Source organism: Ursus maritimus, assembly GCF_017311325.1.
Source record: "Ursus maritimus isolate PB19 chromosome X unlocalized genomic scaffold, ASM1731132v1 scaffold_X1, whole genome shotgun sequence".
Taxonomy (NCBI): Eukaryota; Metazoa; Chordata; class Mammalia; order Carnivora; family Ursidae; genus Ursus; species Ursus maritimus.
The window spans coordinates 7770197-7779551 of NW_024423319.1; the positions used below are offsets into that span (position 1 = coordinate 7770197).

Here is a 9355-nt window from a genome sequence, read left to right on the forward strand (position 1 = left end):
TCTCTCTCTCTCTGTGAAATAAATAAATAAAATCTTAAAGTAAATAAAATAAAATATTTTAAAAAAGAATATATATATGTCTATATCTACATATATATATAGAGAGAGAGAGAGAGAGAATTAAAATGCATGACAACGTCATGGAGTTTGAGTGGGCTTGAGCCTAATGCCTAACTTCAGAGTTGGGCATGTGATCCCGATCTAGTCAATAAAATACCATGATGATTGGTTAATGAGGGGCACGTGACCAAAGATGGACCCATAAGAACCAGCAAGTACCAGCCCTGAAACTTTTGTGGAAAGTATTGTGAGTACTCCAAGGCTTAATCTAACAGTGGGATGGCCCATCTAAAATGAATCCGGAACACGAGGAAACAAAGGCTAAAGAGAGAGGTTTATTTTGGATTTAAGCTCCTGGACCCGGCCATACCTAAAACCAGGCCTATCTTTGGAGTTTGCAATTATGTGTATTAGCTCCCTTCCCTTTTTTTTTTTAAAGTAGGCTCTACACCCGACGTGGGGCTTGAACTCTCGACCCCGAAATCAAGAGCTGCATTCTCTACCTACCCACTGAGCCAGTTAGGTGCCCCAGCTTCCTTCTTTTTTTAAGCATGAATACAATTATGCAAAATGAGTGTAAATGGAGTTAAAGAGCTTTAAGATTATAACATTACTGGGAAAGTGGAAAAGAAATAATTTGTTTTAGGCTACAGTAAGTCAAGGATGCACATATAATTTGTAAGGTAACCACTAGAAGAATAACAAAAGAATATACACTCAACCAAACTAAGAGAAAATTTGAATAACAGCATCAAAGTTAAATCTAAAGGAAAACCAAAAAGGAAAAAGAAAGGAACACGAAACGAGTAAATCAAATGGGGGGGGGTGGAAAGGTGGCCATTGAAACCCCAAATATATTTCTAATTTCATTAAAAGCGGATGAGCTGGTGATGAAAATGTTCTAAAATTAATTGTGGCGATGACGGCACAACTCTGTGATGATACTAAAGGCCACTGAATTGTACACTTTAAATGGGTGACTTGTGTGGTATGCGAATTACATCTCTCAATAAAGCTGTCTTTAAAAAATGAATGGACAAAATATACCAATCAGAAGATCAAAATTGTCTAACTGGATAAAAACAAAGCCCAACTACTTAGGGCACCTGGGTGGCCCAGTCGGTTAAACAGCGTGAAGTCTGTTTGAGGATTCTCTCTCTCTCCCCCAGCCCTCAAATAAATAAAGAAATCTTTAAAACTATTTGTTGAAAGTAAGAGAATGGTGGGGGTGCTTGGCTGGTTCAGTCAGTGGAGCAGGTAGGTGACTCTTGATCTGGGGGTTGTGAGTTCAAGGCCCTTATCGGGCGTGGAGAGTACTTAAAAATAAAATCTTACCAAAAAAAGGAAAAGAAGGTGAAGGAATGGTAAAAAGATGTATCCTGCAAACACTAAGCACAAGAAAGCTGATATAGCTGTACTAATACCAAACAAAGTTTGTCTAGAGATAGAGAATATTTCATAATAATAAAGGAATCAGTTGACTAGGAAAATATAACAATTTGTGGAGCTATATGCACCCATAACCAATATGAAGCAAAAATTGATGGAACTAAAGGGGACAAATCCACAACCACAGTAAGAAGTTTGAACACGCCTCTTTCAATAGCTGAGAGAATAAGGAAACAAAAACTCAGTAAGACAGACGATCTAAATAACACAGTTAGCAAATTCTATGTACCTAGGTATCTAGACATATATTTTGTATGTGTACATAGTATATGGATATATATTACATATATATAAAACACTCTACCCAACAATAACAGAATATGTATTCTTTTCAAATGTGAATGTAACACTGAAATTGACCATATACTGAGTCATAAAGCAAGCGTCAACAAATGTCAAACAATTCAAAGCATTCAGAATACGTTCTCTGACCACAGCAAAAGTAAGCTGAGCTCCGTGACACACGGATGACTCTAAAATTCTCAACTGCTTGGGAAGAAAGCAATGATGACAAAACAAAACAATATCAGAATCCAATGAATAACATTTTAAGCCCATAAACTTGACAATTTGTATGAACTGATAAATTGCTCAAGAAACACAACTTACCAAAGTGACAGAAGAATAAACAACATAGCCTAAAGAATCTGTTATCTATTATAGTAATTGAAGCATCTTACTAAGCATCTTCCCAAAGAAAAACCCAAGACCCAGGTGGTTGAACTGGTGAATGCTTCTAGACATCTAAGAAAAAAAAAAAAAAAGCTCATCTTCACCAACACTTCCAGAGACTAGAGCAATAGTGAAACATCTCCAAATTCTTTTTATGAGGCCAAAATAATCTCGTTACCAAAACCTAACTAATAAGGATTATAAGAAAGGAAAATTGCCGAGAAACCTCTCTCATGAACATAAATGTGAAATTCTTAATTATAGTATTAGCAAATGACTTAAGAACTATATACAAAGAGGGGCGCCTGGGTGGCACAGCGGTTAAGCGTCTGCCTTCGGCTCAGGGCGTGATCCCGGAGTTATGGGATCGAGCCCCGCATCGGGCTCCTCTGCTATGAGCCTGCTTCTTCCTCTCCCACTCCCCCTGCTTGTGTTCCCTCTCTCGCTGGCTGTCTCTATCTCTGTCAAATAAATAAATAAAATCTTAAAAAAAAAAGAACTATATACAAAGAATAATATGTCAGAAACAAATGACTTTTTTTCTAGGAATGTAAAGGCTAATATTCTAAAATCAATAAATATAGTCACCATATAAATAGAAAAAATAAAAAAACCCTTATCATCATGATCTTGATAGATGCAGAAAAAATTTAAAAATACAGCATTCATATAACTTTCAGATGCACCACCCTGGTTCCAGACCAAGCTTGAGGTGTGCATGACTGTGGTGGTACGAGCCTGAATCCAGCAAGGGGCAGGAGTGCCTGTGGCCAGCTCCTGGGGGCCGACTACGGCGATGGAGACCACGAAGGCTGACTCGACCGTGGACCCAACACCAAGAGTAAGCCCAAGCAGCCCTTTGTGTTAAGCCTCTACTCCTGCGTTTCCGAGAGACCTGGGTTGGGGAGATCAACACTGGGAAACTCAGGGTGAGGGGTACCCGGCCCTGTCTTAGGGATCCTGGAGTGTAGGAGGCTCTGAAGTGAGCATTTGGAGTCTGGGCCATGGGTACTAGTACTGTCCCAAGGAGTTCAAGATGAGGGAAACTTGGTCCCATTCCTAGGGATTCTGGAAAGAGGGTGCTTGGCTCTATCCCAAAGAGCACTGTGTTTGAGGAATTTGGTCGAGTCTCAGGGACTACAGGGTGCGGGGAGGGTTATGGCTCTGTCCAGAAAAAATGGGGGTTTATGCCTCACAGTCCTGTCCTGAGAAGCCGGGAGTGAGGGGGTACGGTCCCATTTCTGGGAAGTCTGGGATGAGGAGCAGGGAGGGCCATGTTGTGAAGAGCCAGGGTTGGGAGACGGCCCGGGGCACATCGCCCAGCATCCATCTGACACATCCCTGCGGGGGGCAGAGAGATTCCAACATGGCGGCAAGCAGAATGGAGCACTATCAGAAAGCTGGCTCTGTGGAACTCCAGCACCTTCCCCGATGCCCCAGCTACCTCCTGACATCCTGGAGATGCAGGTGCAAGATGGCAGCAAAATCTGCAACGTGCTGGGGCTGTGGTGTTCTCAGGTTCTGGAGGGGCTGCGGGGAAGGCTGTCAGCTGTGCTGAGATTGTCACGTGGCCGGTAGGAGACCGGCACCAGCTTACCAAGCTGTGCTTCCCGCAGACCAAGGACAGCTAGGTGCCAATCTTGCCTGACACTGGCCTGGATCCCTTTATGGTGCCTCACCACGTGCCTGCAGTGTAGGTACTGCTCAGCCATGACCCCCTGGACCCCAGCGAGTGTGGCTACCAGCCCCCAGGGGCACTCACTGGTCTGGGCCCTGCACCTAGCTCCGGCTGTGGTGCCTGACCCTAACGAAAGGCTTGAGGACCTCCCGAGCAAGCCGTTCTCTAGATGGGAATGTCTAGGATGTCTGTGCCTTCTCTGACAAGCCTCTGTAACTGCTCAACATCTCCCCCATGACTTTAACCACAGAAATGGGCCTGCCTGTCCCGCCTCCCATTCTCTCTGGTGTGCCACGAAAAGTGACAGGTGTGGGGGTCCCTGCTGGGTTCTGTAATGCTTGAGAAGGGCTTACTCTGCCTTCTACCTACAGTGCCTCAGACAGAGGTCCAGGGAGTGGGTTGGAAATAAAGGTTCTTCCTGTTTGTCTGAAAAAAAAAAAAATATATATATATAATATTCATTCGTGATTAGAAAAAAAATATCTGTAGCAAATTGGTAATAGAAAGGAACTTTTTTGATCTTATGAAAGGCATCTATAAAAAATTAAATACTTATACCAAACATCATGAGTAATGATGAGTTACTGAAAAATATCCCCCCGAGATCAGGAATGAGGCAAAGAATTCTGTTATCGTCATTCGTACTCAACATCAAACTTGGAACCCAGCACCGTAACACAGGAAAAAGCAATAAAGAGCATATGGCAGGAAAGGAAGAAATAAAACCGTCATTATTTACAACATGATTTTGCAAGAAAAAAAAAAAAGAAAGGGAAAAAAATCCTAAGGAATCTACAGAATATCTATTAGAATTAATAAGCAAATTTAGCAAGCTGCTGGATGGGTATATGTGAAAAAAAATCAAGCATATTTCTATAAACCAGCATCAAATATATAGGAAATGAAGTTTTTTAAGATACCATTTACAGGGACACCTGGGTGGCTCAGATGGTTAAGCATCTGCCTTCGGCTCAGGTCATGATCTCAGGGTCCTGGGATTGAGCCCCGCATCAGGTTCCCTGCTCAGCGGGGAGCCTGCTTCTCCCTCTCCCTCTACTGTTCCCCTGTTCCCCCTGCTTGTGTTCTCTCCCTCTCTCTGTCAAATAAATAAATAAAATATTTTATAAAAAAAAGATACCATTTACAATAGTTTCAAATAGCATCAATTAATTAGGAACAAATCTAACAAAAGATGCCCAAGAGCTTTATACAAGAAACTACAAAATATTGAGAAAATTCAAACAAAGACATAAAAATAGAAGGATATACCACCATTATGGATTACTAGGCTCAATATGGTAAAGATATCAATTCTCTCCAAATTGATCTATAAACTCAGTGCAATAGCAATAAAAATCCCAATAGGTTTTTTTTCCATTAAGAAATTGACAAATTGATTATAATATTTATATTGAGAGGCAAAGGGTCAAAAATAGCCAAAATGTATTGTGGATCTAAATGAGAATGGTAGATCAACAAAAGGCCTGCAAGAAAGCCAAGGAGAATATGCTTGTGACCTTCGCAAAAGCAATGATTTCTTCAAAAGACCAAAAGGCACAAACCCATAGATCATAAAAGAAATAGTTGATAAACTGGACTACATCCATTTAAGAAATCCTGTTTATGGAGAAACACTATTAAAACAGTAAAAAGCAAGGCACAGAGTGGGAAATGATACTTGGATATTCTATAACTGACAAAGGTTAAACTTGCTTTTATCCAAAATGTATAAGTAATTCCTATAAACGATTAAGAAAAAAGCAGACAATTCTAGAAAAATGGGCAAAATACTTAAACAGGCATTTTCCTTTTAGCACTGTTTTAGCTACATTCCCCAGATTTTGATATATTGTATTATCATTCAACTCATTCCATATATTTTCTAATTTACCTTCAGGTTTCTGCTTGGACCCATGGATTATACAGAAATCTGTTGCTGAATTTCTAAGAGCTTGGAAGTTTTCACTGTTGCTGTTATCTACCGGAACTGATTACTAGTTTAATTCCATATGGTCAGAGAAAATTTCATCTCTGTTTTATGACCCAAGATATAGTCTAGCAGGCCCGCTGTATTTTTATAAAATTTTGTGAAAGATTTTAATTTTTTAAAGATGTTATTTTTAAGTAATCTCTACACCCAGTGTGGGGCTCAAACTCATAACCCGGAGATCAAGAGTCACATGCTGTTCTGACTGAGCCAGCCAGGTGCCCCCTAGCTGGCCCACTTTACAAGAAAAACTAAAGAGAGTTCTTTGGGGTGAAAACAAGTGACCCAGATGATAACTCAAATCTACATGAAAAGCAGAGTACCAGCAAAGGTGATTATGTAACCGTAAAAGAGAGTACAAATCTGTATTTCATCTCCTTTCTCCTCTTGAATTAAAAAACAAGTGTATTAAACAATATGTGTTAATTGTATCATTGTGCCTATAACCTATAAAAATGTAATATATTTGACAACAAGAGCACAAAACAGGTGGGGGGAGATCAAGTTGTGTTGGAGTAAGGAAATGGTACCAAATGGTTACTCAAATCCACAGGAACAAATGAAGGAACAAATGAAGACAACTAGAAATGGTAAATGGGAAGGCAAATACAATGAACTATAAATGTATACGTGGCCTCTTCTTTTCTCAGCGTATTTACTAGACATAAAACTATATGCAGTAATAACTGTAACATCATATGTTTGGATTTGTAACATAATAAATGTAACGTGTATAACTATGATAGCACAAAATGGGGAAGAGGGAATAGAGCTATATAGGAATACTTCTATATGTTGCTGAAACTAAGTTAGTATACATGTGAAGTGGATTTTGATAAGTTCAGATGTATATGAGAAACTCTAGAGCAACCACAAAGAAAATCACTAAAAAAATAGAATAAAAAATCATTATATAAGCATTAAATTGTTATACTAGAAAACAGTCATTTAATGCAAAAGAAAGTAGTAAAGGAGGACTAGGGGAATATAAAAGACATGAGATTTTATAGAAAACAAAAAAGGAAAGAGCAATGTAAATTCAACTATACCAATAATAAAATTAAAGCAAATGGATTAGGGGCGCCCGGCTGGCTCAGTTGGTAGAGCATGAAACTTGATCTCAGGGTCATGAGTTTGAGCCCCACATTGGGGGTAGAGTTTACTTAAAAAAATACAGTGAGTGGATTAAACAACCTAATCCAGAGGCAGAGAATGTCAGACTGGACAAGAGAAAACAAGACCCAACAATATGTTGTCTATGGGAAGTCATACTTCAGATTGAAAGATACAAATAGGTTGGGGCGCCTGGGTGGCACAGCGGTTAAGCGTCTGCCTTCAGCTCAGGGCGTGATCCCGGCGTTACGGGATCAAGCCCCACGTCAGGCTCCTCCACTATGGGCCTGCTTCTTCCTCTCCCACTCCCCCTGCTTGTGTTCCCTCTCTCGCTGACTGTCTCTAACTCTGTCAAATAAATAAATAAAATCTTAAAAAAAAAAAAGAAAGATACAAATAGGTTAAAAGTCAAAGGATGGGGGAATGGGATGGACTGGTGATGGGTAGTGAGGAGGGCATGTGTTGCATGGTGCGCTGGGTGTTATATGCAACTAATGAAGCATCAAGCTTTACATCGGAAACCAGGGATGTACTGTATGGCGACTAACATAATATAATAAAAAAACATTAAAATTAAAAAAAAATAACACTACCATACATTTAAAAAAAAAGTCAAAGGATGGAAAAGTACATATCGTGCAATTATCAACCATAAGAAAGCTGGAGTTACTCCACTAATATCAGACAAAATAGACGCCAAGACAAAAATTACTACTAGATACTAAGTAGGACGTTATATATTGATAAAAAGGTCAATACACCAAGAACATATACCAAGTATTAACATACATACACCTGAAGCAGAGGCCCAAATACATGAAGCAAAAACTGACATAAGTGAAAGGAGAAATTAGGGGCACCTGGGTGGCTCAGTCGTTAAGCGTCTGCCTTTGGCTCAGGTCATGATCCCAGAGTCCTAGGATTGAGCCCCACATTGGGCTCCCTGCCCCGCTGGAAGCCTGCTTCTTCCTCTCCCACTCCCCCTGCTTGTGTTCCCTCTCTTGCTGGCTGTCTTTCTCTCTCTCTGTCAAATAAATAATTTTTTTTTAAAGTGAAAGGAGAAATTAGACAATTCAGCAATAATAGTTGAGGACTTCAATACCCTAATTGTAATAATAGAAAGAAGAACTAGGCAGAAGATCAAAAGGAAATAGAAGTCTTGAATAGCACTATAACCAACTGTAGCTAATAGATATGTATATATAAAACACACAAAACAAAAGCAGAATACACATTCTTCTCAAGTGCACATGAAACATTCTCTAGGATAGACCATATATTAGGCAATAAAACAAACCCCAGCACACTTAAAATGATTGAAACCATACAAAGTGTGTTCTCTGATCACAATAAAATGAAATTAGAAATGAATAACAGAAAAAATTAGGAAATACACAAATGTGTGGAAACTAAACAACACATTTTTATTTTATTTTAATTTTTAAAAAATATTTTATCTGTTTATTTGACAGAGAAAGAGAGAGAACAAGCAAGGGGAGCAGCAGAGGCAGAGGGAGAAGCAGGCTCTCCTCTGAGCAGGGAGCCCGATGCGGGGCTTGATCCCAGGACCCGGGGATCATGACCTGAGCCGAAGGCAGACGCCCAACTGACTGAGCCACCCAGGCGCCCCACAACACATTCTTTAAAAAAAATTATATATATATATTATTTAAAGTTTATTTATTTATATAATCTCTACGCCCATTGTGGGGCTCAAGCTCATGACCCCAAGATCAAGAGCTGCATGCTCCTCCAACTGAGCCAGCCAGGTGCCCCTAAACAGCACGTTCTTAAACAATGGGCCAAAGAAAATACCAGAAGAGAAATTACAGAAGACTTCGGGATGAATATGAACGAACATGTCAACACAACATACCAAAATTTATGGGGCGCAGCTGAAGTAGGGGGACGTTTACAGCTGTAAACACGTACATTAAAAAAGAAGAAAGATTAAAACCAATAGCCTAACCTTCCACCTTTAGAAACTAGAAAAGCAGAACGAACTAAACCCAAAGCAATTAAAAGGAAATAATAAAGATTACAGTGAAAATTAATGAATTAGAGAATAGAAAAGGAATACAGAAAAATCAATGAAACCAGAAGTTAGCTCTTTGAAAAGACAAAAAAACAACAACAAAAGAACCCCCCACCAAACTGAAAAACATTTAGCTAGACTGACCAAGAAAAAAGAGAAAAGACTCAATTTCCTGAAAACAGAAATGAAAGAGAGAACATCACTAGCAAAATTGCAGAAATAAAAAGGATTCTAAGTGTATGCTAGGAACGACTATGTGCTAACAAGTTAGATAACTTACATAAAATAGACAAATTATTAGAAAGCCACAAACTACCATAACCGGGGTGCCTGCCTGGCTCAGTGCAAGGAACGCACAACT

General features: G+C 39.5%; 1 pseudogene; it reads left to right on the forward strand.

The window, feature by feature from the left end:
* Positions 1-3080: 3080 nt before the first annotated feature.
* Positions 3081-4856, forward strand: LOC103672944 (annotated as a pseudogene).
* The last annotated feature ends 4499 nt before the right edge of the window (positions 4857-9355 follow it).